General features: G+C 29.3%; 1 long non-coding RNA gene across 1 annotated transcript; it reads right to left on the bottom strand.

Annotated features, from left to right (window-relative positions):
- Window positions 1-8: 8 nt before the first annotated feature.
- LOC148313418 (uncharacterized) lies at window positions 9-2,151 on the bottom strand. The gene is made up of 2 exons (XR_015837834.1): window positions 2,090-2,151; window positions 9-393 (listed from the first exon to the last, which is right to left on the bottom strand). It is a non-coding gene; the product is annotated as an uncharacterized LOC148313418 (long non-coding RNA).
- Between the last annotated feature and the right edge of the window lie 10,994 nt (window positions 2,152-13,145).

Below are 13,145 nucleotides of genomic sequence, written 5' to 3' on the forward strand. Positions count from 1 at the left end.
AAGTTAAAAATGCTTTAATTATATTTTATTTCCTTTAAAACCTTTGAAGCTTGATATTGAATGAAGCTTCGAGCATTTTAAAACAATTTTTCTTTGGATGTTCAAGAGCTCAGGATTCTAAATCTACCAGGAGCGAATAGCGTATGGAGAGAGTACTACTCCAGGGTGAGCTAAAGCGATGGGTGCGTCGTGAGCAGACTTGGCGTGGACGACGGCAGTGTAGTGGCTCGCGTAGGCGGTTGGCACGTGGGCCAAGAGGGGCGCGTGGACCAAGGCGGGGACGGAGTGCACTACGGCCACGGAGGGGCTCGCGTACGCCAAGGGGGCCACGAGCCCGCTCGGGGCGGGGGCGGGGGCTGACACCGCCAGAGACAGCAGGGCTGACAACACCACCTGGAACGACACTCAAATTATGTTGAAGGCTGAATCTGACAATTACTCGAATTTCTAAACCTTATACTTTAATATAATAAAATTAATTCTATATTGTTTTTTCCACGTGAATTTTATTTAACCAGTGACCGAGTTTTGTCTTCATCAGACTGCGTGTAGGTTACGACGAATTCCGGTCAAATAAAAGTAATGTGAAAAAAACTATATAATTGCTGTTTTATTATTTAAATAAAATGCAGTAGGTACCACCAAAAGTAAAAATCTCAAATCTTTTGCTTTTATTTATTTTTTGTTCAGCATTCACTTTGAGGTAAAACACGATTAAATTATGAATATAACACGTATTTTTTACCACTTGGGTATTGTATTGTTATGACTAGTTTCGGAAGCTACAAATGCTTCCATCTACGGGTATGAATATAAACTACTGTTTGGATTCAAAAGCGTAGATGGAAGCATCTGTGACTTCCGAAACTAGTCGTAATAATATAATACTTTAGCGGTAAAAAAAAGTGTTTTATCCATAATTTACTTATATTTAAACATACATACATACCTTTTTCGTCAAAAGAAATAAGATTATTTTACAATAAATTTGTGCAACCTACTTCCATTACCCATAGAGTTATTAAAACAGGTATTCATAAATGAATAATTTAAGTGGATAGATTCCCCCTACGTCGTAATTTACTGCATGTCAAAAACAATTTTCTTTCTTATAATAAATAAATATTGTAGATTTGATAAAATCAACAACAACAAAAAACCTAAGTTTATTTATATAGATGCATATGTAAATATATATGTTTGTATAATAGGATGGTCAACAGGATGCGTCTTATAAAGGATTTGAAGTGGAAGCAATAAATATAATCTAGAATTTGTTCTAATGATTGAGTTTGAATTATAAACATGTTTTAATGTTTCACAGGAATGTTTATGAGAAGATTAATTCGTAACTGATTTATTTATTAAAAACTACGCTAACTGGTTTCTGATTAGATGGAACCGAATATATTGACAGCCCAATAAATTATTTCAGTACCTATTTTCAAGTTTAAAGGAGTAAGAAGTTCTGATAGATGATAATTCAGGTTTTTTGCATCATAAAAATTATTATAGCTGTCCATGAAGTGCATTACTGAAAAAAATATACATAAGTAGGTTATATTATCAGGATGCAGTTTTATGCGAATGTGTTTAATTTAAATGATTTCAGTCTGTATTTACTTGTCACGAAAAAGTTTGAAATATAATATTTTGACGTTCTGAGATAGTGGTAAGTTAATAGTTCATAAACGTTTGGTACAACATTATTTTCAATACATATATACAATACGTTTCATCGTGCTTTGGAGCTAAATTCACAAGTTCTAAAACACATCCTCTTTGTAAACTAACAATTTTATTATTGTTCATTTAGGTTTTTTTTTTAATTGATAGTAAAAACTCCAAAAAGCATTGATGGAATTGTACTTGGTTTTTATTTTAGTAAATACTTATACATGTTTGTAGATATATTGCAGATAATAGGTTTATATGTATATTCAATTGAATTATATACATACATGTGCATTCAAAATTATAGTCACAAAACATATTATTATGAACAATACTAATTCAAATTATTTCATTAGTATTGTTCATGTGAATTAAAACGCATTGCTTTTGAAATGTTTTTTCCATAGATACTCACCAGTTTAAACATTTTGGTCTGCGTTTAGTTTTGTCTAACTTGATACCTAAGTCACTACAAAGTATCCACTGAAACTATTGCGGTTGGGGTTCAAATCCCTGCTTTTATACTCCGCCCTTCTGGGCAGTTGATGATAATCCGGTCTAACTGCATCGAAGGTCTTGGAGAAGCGATCGACGCACTTGCAACTTGCGTTTCTTTTTGCATCCGCCCCATAGAAGTGCATTGAATCGATATATCTCGTATTTTGTACAATGGATGCCCTTGTAAGGGAACTACGTACTTCGAGACAAAGGATCGAGAAGGACTAGTGGAATGCCTACATTTTCGCATAATGAATGTGTGAAGCACTAACCTTACAATTTTCCACTTCATATAAGATATGTATGGTATATGTATATCATCATAAAAAAATTAATATTCAAATTATTTTTCTCATTTCTGACCCCAATGGTTGATAAAACACCATATTTTTAAGGACGCGGTGCTTACTTAATTACTGATCTTATAAAGACAAGATTTCTATTTTGGAAAACAAGGGATTACTGGATCTAATTTAAGTAAATTTTATCGATGTGTTGCTATGTCAAATAAATCGTTGGAAGAAGTTTTCAGATAAAAACAAGTTATTGTTTTTTCTTAAACGTATCATTTAAAGAAATTTCTTGATTTTTTAAAAACCTTTCGATTTATAATATATTGATAAGTTTAGATGTATATTTTACAAAGTTGTAAAATATTTCAATTTAAGTTTTACATGGTAAATACCAATTTTTTTTTTAAATCTACTGTGATACGTTTTCTTTTTATATACTTATGCATTTCCGATCAAACTGGAGATTGGGTGAGATTTCAGTGTTCATTTCTTAAATTAAAGTGAGAATGTTCATTAAAATATTATTTGTATGCCAAAACTTTTTAGCTTATATTCTTATTATAAAATCAATATTTTTGTCAATTAATTTTAGAAAAAGAATAAATACATGTAATTATATATTTTCAAAACAAATGACATATGAAAAAATGACATAATACGTACAATTTAATATACATACATTAATAGATTTTTTTAATGGTAAAATGCCTATCTACTGGCATAATAAAATTGATTTCAAAGGATTTTTTCATAGCAACATATCCGCATTCAAATTCGCTAATAATCCAAATCGATCATTAAACGCAGCCAAAATAAACAATTAAATAATTCATAAGGTTTTTATGAACGAATTGTTTTTATATATTTATATTCGTTATCGCTCTAACTCTAAACCATTATTTTTTCCGATTCGCCTTAACCTATGTTTTATCTATTTTTTATCATTGTGGGTATTATATAATAATTCTAATTATTTTGAACCAGTTTGAAAGTGGTATTTTAATTTGATTTAAACGTTACCTAAATTGTATGACTCATACTGTGACTACAGATTATTCATTAATATATGTGCGTTATTTCGATCTTGATACATTATGGTTTTTATCTGATAGAAAAATAGAACATTCGAGGTTGACTAATTTGTATGCTTGTATGTATATTTGTGAATACATTTATTTTTTTATTTGTTTTATTTAAAGCTCGAATTAAATCATTTATGAATTGATGTTGTCAGTCATATAACGATTTGTAGATAAAAGTGGATCTATATTGATTATTTTTAATTATATGTTGTAAATGGGTAACTATTGTTATAAAGGCGTTATTTTGTAACAAAAAAACAACAAAAACAAAATGTAGCCATGCCATGGCAATAACAGGGATGGAGTTATAGTAATACCTATCAACCAACATGATTTTGATAATTTTCAAGTTTAAAGGAAAAGAAACAAAATATTTACCTACTAAAAACAAATAAACTAAAAGTTTAAAGTTAGGAAAAAAGGCGAAAAAAAACTTTATTCGTTTTTTTAGTACTTGTCTAAATAAATCTAAGTATAAAAATAAAACACTTGTATAAGAACATTTTTTTGAGTTCATGTTAACACGACTAGTTTCGAGAACTACATTGTCTCTTCAACAGTTAAAATAAAAAACTGTCTAGCTACAAGACTGAAAAATCTAACTAACCATCACGCAGGGGTGGGCAGAGAGAATCGAACGCTACACCACTCTGTCTTTGCAAACATTCTTTGTCTCTTCTACATTCATGCATCTCATACATACCCGACGATTATTACCATGACTGAAAAATCTCTTTCAACAATTATTCAATGTAAACATATCATTATTTTTAAATTAATACCACTACGATTTTGTCCTAAAAATGAAGATCTCAACAATTTCGTGCAATTGGAAAATTAATTCATTTAACATTTAATTATATTTTTATTCTAATAGCATTTTTACAATCAAAAATATTTACTATTTACTACTATTGGCAATGCTGGTGAAAATAATGTATCCTTTATAATTTACATATTAAACCAGTTCGGAGAATGACAAAACAAAATAATACGCAATTTATTTACATTGGCATCCGGTATTGAAGAAATGTTACTCTGATTTTATAAATGAAGTTCCTGCACAGGAAAATTTATGAAGCATTTTGAAAATTTATGAAAACCTAGTACCTCCTCAAAATCATTTTGCGTAGGTACCTAATTGTACATTTTAATGTTATTTTCAATATTTTTGCAAACTGAATTCAACGTTCGAATTTTTTAATCAAAGGAATACTAGGTACCTACTCAAAATGATTTTGCGTAGGTACCTAATTGTACATTTTGTTTTTTATTTTAAATATTTTTATGAAATAAATTCTTTGTTTGAATTTTTAAACCAAAAGAATAATAGTTACATACCTTTGAAAAATTATTTTGCGTAGGTACCTAATTTTCTTTCGATTTAAATATTCAAACATAGAATCTCGTTCCCAAAAATATTTAAAATCATACTTGTATCATGAATGGATAATTTCGTCTTCGTGAGCTACAATCTGTATGATGATTGGTTCACTTCTTTCATGGTCTGTCTCCACCCGTCTCTATCCTCCGCTCGTTTCTTCAACTCGGCGTACCCTCTACAACGCATGTCGGAGATAATTTGGTCCATGTAGGTTAAGTGGTAAATGGGTTATTTTAAAATATTAATGTGTTAAGTTTAAACTGTGGCACATTTTTTTTATTAATGGTCACTTAATAATGTCAATCTGTTTTTTACTTTTTCTTGCATTATTACATGTAATAAAGATTTCATTGAGTATGATTGACTGAGAAAATAATTATTTTAATAGTCATCTACTACTTCGCATGGCCTTATTGTGATAATTTAATCAAATTTGAATTGAGTTTAACTAACTAACTTACCATCGCGCCGCTTAACCGCAGAAGTAGGTAAAGAGAACAGAACGCTACACCTGTCTGTCATTCTTCACTTTTGCGATTCTTCACCTTTTTCACATTCATGCCTCTCCTCATACATACCCGCCTAATACTCCGACTCCTGGCCGGATCTTTTTCAAATATTTTAAATACTGAATTAAATTGAATTGAATTGAATACTTTACATGTCAAATTTTTCTCGGTCTTTCTCTGCTCCTTTTTCAACAACATTCGCTTGATAAATTTGTTTTACTCTTCTTTCGTCACTCATTCGTTCCACATGCCCAAACCATCTCAACCTTTCGAACATCGATCATACATCGTTTTATTATAACATGTATACTACATTTTGAGTGCGTCCAAATACTTGTCCACAAATCTGGGTTTCTCATCTTAGAAGTTATTTTACATTTTAACATCTTAACATAGATGAAGAAGAATATGGATGTCTGCGTATTTACAGGTACCTGTACATACCCAGACATCCATAGTCTTCTTCATCTATATTGATAGATATGCCAACAACTTTTTCTAGAACCAAACGGTGTTAACATACATACATGAATCTCAGTTATACATACATTATTTCAAAAACCATGTATGCACAAATGTAGATAAATAAATTATGTGCAACGCGCTGTAGTTTTATTATTTTTTGACATCTCATCAAAGGTGAAGAAGAAAATGGAAGTCTGGACATTTACTTCTTTACATCTCACCAATAGATGTCTCTAGTGAAGTTCTAGTGATTCAAGAACAAGGTTTCTAAATTGGTTCATATATATAGAACTTCCAAGAATTTGAGTAGTGTGGTTGTCAATAATGGGTAGAATTGGTGAATGTTACACGTGTGTAAAGTGATCACTTAAACCAGCCTATGACGGTCGTCAGCCCCGTAAATGCTCAGACTTCCATATTCTTCTTCATCTTTGATGAGATGTCAAAAAAATAATTTTAAAATAACTCGTGTAATTGGAGATAATCCAGATTTTGTTAACAAGTATTTGGACACACTCAAAATGTTGTAGTTTTATACATCAACAATTTATATTTTTATAATTTTATGTATTAAAATGTGATCAACATTTTGAGTGTGTCCAAATACTTGTTCACAAAATCTAATAATTAAGTTTCTCATGTGTGTGATTATAATCCAGGATTCGGATCTCACATACTAATATAAGAGTTTCTGCTTAATACAAAGCTTCTTTACATCTCACCAATAGATGTCTCTAGTGAAGTTCTAGTGATTCATGAACAAGGTTTCTAAATTGATTCATATATATAGAACTTCCAAGAATTTGAGTAGTGTGGTTGTCAATAATGGGTAGAATTGGTGAATGTTACACGTGTGTAAAGTGATCACTTAAACCAGCCTATGACGGTCGTAAGCCCCGTAAATGCCCAGACTTCCATATTCTTCTTCATCTTTGATGAGATGTCAAAAAAATAATTTTAAAATAACTCCTGTAATTGGAGATAATCCAGATTTTGTTAACAAGTATTCACTCAAAATGTTGTAGTTTTATTCATCAACAATTTATATTTTTATAATTTTATGTGTTAAAATGTGATCAATTTGACGCTGTGTAATAATTATGGGTTTTCGTTAAGGATAATAGCATAATTATAAGATCAAAACTAAAGATATTATTATAATAATCACCTCGCAGGGAGAGAGCCTTACCCAGTTTGCCGGACGACAATAAAACAAGTTAAGGAAATTGTAAAGATCACTTGCTCCCAAGATAGTAAAAATAATGGATGGAATTAAGACTGGCGGCAAATGCCTTGTATTAGTACGCAGTAAAAGGGGTGGGTGTGGAAAAAACCGGTATTTATACATCGTCGTTGCAAATCTGCAACTACCTATGGCAATCAAAAAGAAAACAAGATTGTACAAATAATGATAATAATTTTAGAAAATTTATACAGTGCTATTTTTTTAATACTACCTCAAGGCCGCTTTACGATTTGTATTATATTTATTTATTTAAACTTCATGTACAGAAAAGAAATAAGTACATTGGCGGGCTTACTTATAATGATTAAAGAAAACACTCGTTTTTTACCACTTGAGTTTTATTCAAGACTACTAGTTTTGGAAGTTAAACTTCCATCATTCAGGTCTGTATAATAACAGATTGTTAGTTATTATACAGACCTGAATGATGGAAGTTTAAATTCTGAAACATGTAGTCTTTAATAAAACTCAAGTGGTAAAAAAAAGTGTTTTCTTTTATCATTGTAACATGTCTTACCACAAAGTTAATGCCGAAACAATAAATGAAATGGGCTTACTTATTTCTAATGTATTGTTTTCTAAGACAAATCAATAGAAATGTTCATTCAAAGGTCAACGTTTCTTTGGGTACAGTGTCAGATTGCGGGGTCAATTTTGTCGCATCTACCTTATCTGGTCAGATATATATTTATTAAAAAATCAAGATTTAAAAAAAAATGGATTCGAATCTTGGCGTAGAACAGTTATTTTTTCATGTGATATAGCCGAAATGATTTTATTGTCATAAATTTTTGGATTCGGAGTATTTGATAATTATTTTGAAACATTTATTTCTTATTTTCGATTTCCAATGTGGGTAAAATAAATATAATTGATTTTTGCACTGTAATATTTATTCAATATTACCATGGACTGGTACCTGAAGCGGAGGACTGATCACCTTTCCTTCATGTGTAAACGATCGAGATAACACTGCGTTTATATGACACAGTGCCCTATGCACCATTAGGGTGCGGTTAAGGGTTTTTATTATTATTTTTATTATATATTTCTTATTAGTTTTTTATCTCAACAAAGATGAAGAAGAATATGCGATATCAAGACTCTAAGCATATTTTTCTGATAACACACATAGAAAATAATCCAGAAAATAAGGCTTAGTATGCTGATTATTTTTTTGTTACACGATTGATTAGATTATCAAATATTGAAAATAAAGTGTTTAACAATGGATATTATTTTTAAAAAATTAAATCTTAAAATTTTATTTACAAATGTTACTTTTATTGTTACAGATCTGCAATGCCGATATTCTTTATTTAGACACATAGGTTCTTTTTATTCCACAAATAGAATGAGTAATCATACCTTATATTAATCTTATGTTTATTCTTAGGATTGAACTTATTTGTAATTTTGTTTTTTGTCATCCATATTTGCTTTAATTTCACATACCATATATGAAAGAAGATTGTTATATATTGTTTAATTTATATTTTGATTTACGAAATTTAATACACCAAATATATGTTTTATATTATTTCTCTAAATTAAGGAATTTTACATGAAAATTATCATTAATTTATTAAATAATTTCTACAACACCGTAGGAACTTAAAAACACTTACAAACAAACAAAAATATTACCGATACGTATATCTATAATACACGCAATAATATTTTCAATTTTCCTTCCATTTTTTATATGTTCACACTTTATGAACACAATCATAATGTTTTATGGTAGGAATTTATATTTTTAACACATTTTTATCAAAACATTTATAAAACAATTAAAATCGAAAAAAGGAAAGTCTCTTTAAAATATCCGTAAATATTTATTCTAGTTTTCATCTTTAAAAACGTTAAGGTTTAATAAGCGATATACCTTTACTTAATTTTCTTTAAACCAAGGTAACATTTAATGTTATTGAATGAGCTTTAAATAAACTTTGAATGAATTTTGGCTTAAAACACCGTTTATATTGAAAAAATAAGGTTTACTTCGAAATAAATGTATGATTTTTTAAAGATAAGTTATTGAGATGTGACGAGTTGATTTTTTATCCAGTTTCAATATATACATATACTCTAAAACGTGAAATCTGGGAGTTTAGTCTTAAATAAAAGTAGAAATAAACCAAAAAATTATATAAAATTATATTGTGCATTATTTTCTTTATCTATAATCTAATTATTATAAAAGCCACTTAACTTTACTAATATATTTAATAAATGATTATTGATAACTTTATAATATTCATTAAAAAGTGCATTATATACAATTACGTTAGTAAACATATACGAGTAATTGCATAGCTAGATTTATACGTTTATTTTTTTTTACTAAAGAGGTTGACATTTCCTTCTGGAGCCTTTTGCAATTAAATACCAACAGGATATGACGTTAACACTAAAGCCTTACCTGTCAGGAACACGATGCGATACAAGAAAAAAATAACATAACTAAACTTCTACTAAGAATACCAGTTTCTCGGGCTGTGGGAGTATGACAATATTTAGAATTCCATCTGAAAGCTCTACGAATCCTGTTCTTTTGTTTGCGAATATTAATAGCGCAACATATATTTTTTTTTAATTTATGGGACGACTGGTATTTTATCTACAATGGTTATTTATTATTCTGAATGCAGTTCCAGATGTACAAAATGATTTTAAAGTCATATATAAATTATGGAAAAAACCAGCTTGTTAGTCATAATTTTTAGATATAACACATACATAATTATTTATTGTTCTGAATACGTTTCCATATACATACATACTTTACATATGCAAATAATTATCAAGATCGAATTTGTTATCATTTGTTTTTTTTACATATATATATTTTTAAATTTAAATGAATGAGTCATCTGTTAAAAAAATATTAATCGCATCAATTTGATACCAAGAAAAAAATAATGTGACCGTGCGAATATAATTTATTGCGTAAATCGAAGTAGCTACTAGTACATATTATTTCAATACCAGAACAATTATATAAGGTATCTCGACCTTGTCGACGCATACCAGTCTGATATTAGGGGCAATTACAAAACCGCAATCTAGTTGACTTTATTTAACTAAACGGAAAGCACCTGGATATTTACAAGGTGCAACTTTTGTAAGTAATATGGCGTGGTCTTGTAAACGTAATTATTATTGAATACGTGCTCAAAGTCTTGGCGTGGTCGGTGATTCAACTCGTTCTGAACGAGATCTTGAACTTTGAATGCTAAATTTTACCCGAAGAAATTCATTATTTCGCAATCGAACGATTCCTACAAAGCTCTTACACAGCAAATGTAATATACAAAAAAGCTATCTCGAGAATATTTCAATTGCTTTTTATTATTCGTCCGCCTCCGTAGTGTAATGGTCAGCACGCTCGGCAACCGTTCTGAGGTCCCGGGTTCAATTCCCAGGGAGGGTCAAATAAATATAAGTGATTTTTTTCACTCTAATATTTATTCAATATTACCCTGGACTGGTACCTGAAGCGGAAGGCTGATCACCTTTCCTTAATGTGTTAATGATTAAGATATCACTGCGTTTATATGATGCAGTGCCCTATGCACCATTGGGGTGCGAATAAGGGTTTGATTGATTTTATTACCAGTATGAGCTTCGGCCAATTTATTTCTTTATTTATAATTATTTTATTTTGAGGTTCCAATTGGAAAAACATGGTTTTAAATAAATCAATGCTGAGTAATTTAATTTATTTAAATTAAACAATTGAATATACCACTTTAATGAGTTTTATTTTATTTCCGACTAGTTTCGAAAACGACACATGTTTTCATCTTCTGGTACAAATTATAACTTACGAACAAAAATATATTTATTTTAATTATTGTAAAATATATTTAGGTGTATATATAGGTTAATAAATATAGGGGGGGGGGTTAGGTTTAATTTTAATAAAATAATCATGTCATTCCACAAATTTAATGCCAAATCAATAAATAATACTGAGTCATTTAAATAAACTTATTAAGTACATGGTTTTACTTATTTTTCATATATTAAATGGAATTATGGAGTGTAAAAATGTTTAATTTCGATATTGAATGTGTCTCAACTTGATATGAAATATCTATTATTTTTATGTGAAAGAATATAGAGCTTTGAGCATCCTAGAACTTACGATCTGGCATTTGGCTGGCTTAAGTGATCACTTTATACACTTGTTTAATGTACACCATTCTGCCCATTATTGAAACCCTTTGGTTCTCGACCTTCCATCTTTATTCATATAAAAACGATATAATAATTAAAGAAAACACTTTGTTTTTTACCACTTGAGTTATACTCAAGTGGTAAAAAACAAAGTGTTTTCTTTAATTATTGTAACATGTCTTACCACAAAGTTAATGCCGAAACAATAAATAAAATAAAAACGATATATGTACAAAAACAATAAATTCTTAACCCTTAAAAATTTAATGTTTATTTAAATAGTAAATAAATTTGCAAATAAATTGTTACAAAATACTAGTAGAGGTATATACTTGTGATCAATATATTTTTTAATAATTCTACCCTAAAAAAAACAATCATTCAATATGCTGCATTCCTACATCACTTAATTTATTAAAATTGACAATGTTTGTAATTAATTTACAATTAAGGTTGATACACACACTGCTAAACCACATTATTTTCTAGAAAATTCTTAGAAAATTCTATGTAATTCTATGTAATGTATGTTAAAATTCTATGTAATGTATGTTGATTGAATATTCCCTTGGAATATTCAATCAACATACAAACTTGAAATCAATATCACGGTCGTTCAACCATGTACTGTATCGGTCGATCATAGAACAAATTTCTATTGATCGTTAACGATTCGTATTCAAATTCTAATGCGTTCATAACGAGATAATTGGTGGAATAAAAATAGAAAGAAAAACATTTAGAGACAAGACACACTTTAATTTTTTGTCGTGCGACAAATCAATCTAAATAGTAATTGTAGTATCCATATTTTAATTCGTAATTACTTGAACTTTTACAAGTTTCTTTTTCCATTATTCACTTATTTCGGTTTCTATTTTTGACCATATTTTATATGCATTACTGATTTAATAGCTTTTGTTCCTATACTATTTTTTTAAATGCACTTTTTTTGTCTATCTAGTCTGATTTAAAATATTTTAATAATTGCTCCTCCACCTGAAACTTCACAGTATTCTACTATACAGTACTTTATTGTTTAACTGATTAATTTCTGATCCCCTTTTAAGAATGGTATATTAACAAAACCTAATAGACTTTAATACACCATCATAAACTCTGGGAATTAAAATAAAAAAATTGATGTTATTTGCTTAGTATTCTAAGAAAAGTTTTCTACCAAATATTGTCATAAAAAGTTTATTTCCAACTGCATGAGCTTTTCCACGGCATTTTTTTTACGTTTTCTTAGTATGTAACTTATGGTTTGTCGGATGAAAAAGTTGTGCAAGATATCTCTTTAGAGTCAGTTCGTGATATCATTTGACAACACTGCGGATCCGCAAAAACTGTCATGATAATATTATCCGTGTTGTTTATTTTTTACACAGATTAAAATTTATGTAAAAATGTGGTCCCTTTAAAAATGTATTAATTAATTCAGATATGTTAATACTACTTTATATTAACATAAAGAATTTCATTTATTAATCCGGCAGTCACTTTGAAATAATATCTATCAAAACAAATGGCAAATACAAAATGGAAAAGACAAAATACAAATCACAACATTTTAGTTTTACATGGTAAATACCACTATTTCTTAAAATCTGTTGTAATAAGTGATTCTATACATTCCTCGGACACGTCATGAGAAATGAAATATATCGTCTTCTCCACCTAATACTCAAGGACGCCGAAGGACATCATGGCTGAAAAACCTATGACAATGGTTTGGCAGAAGCACCAAATCTCTATTCCGAGCTGCAGCATCAAAATTGAAGATAGCCATGATGATTGCCGATCTTC

Source organism: Brachycentrus maculatus, unplaced genomic scaffold (genome assembly GCF_059751285.1).
Source record: "Brachycentrus maculatus isolate JH-2025_06_01 unplaced genomic scaffold, ASM5975128v1 h1tg000012l, whole genome shotgun sequence".
Classification (NCBI taxonomy): Eukaryota; Metazoa; Arthropoda; class Insecta; order Trichoptera; family Brachycentridae; genus Brachycentrus; species Brachycentrus maculatus.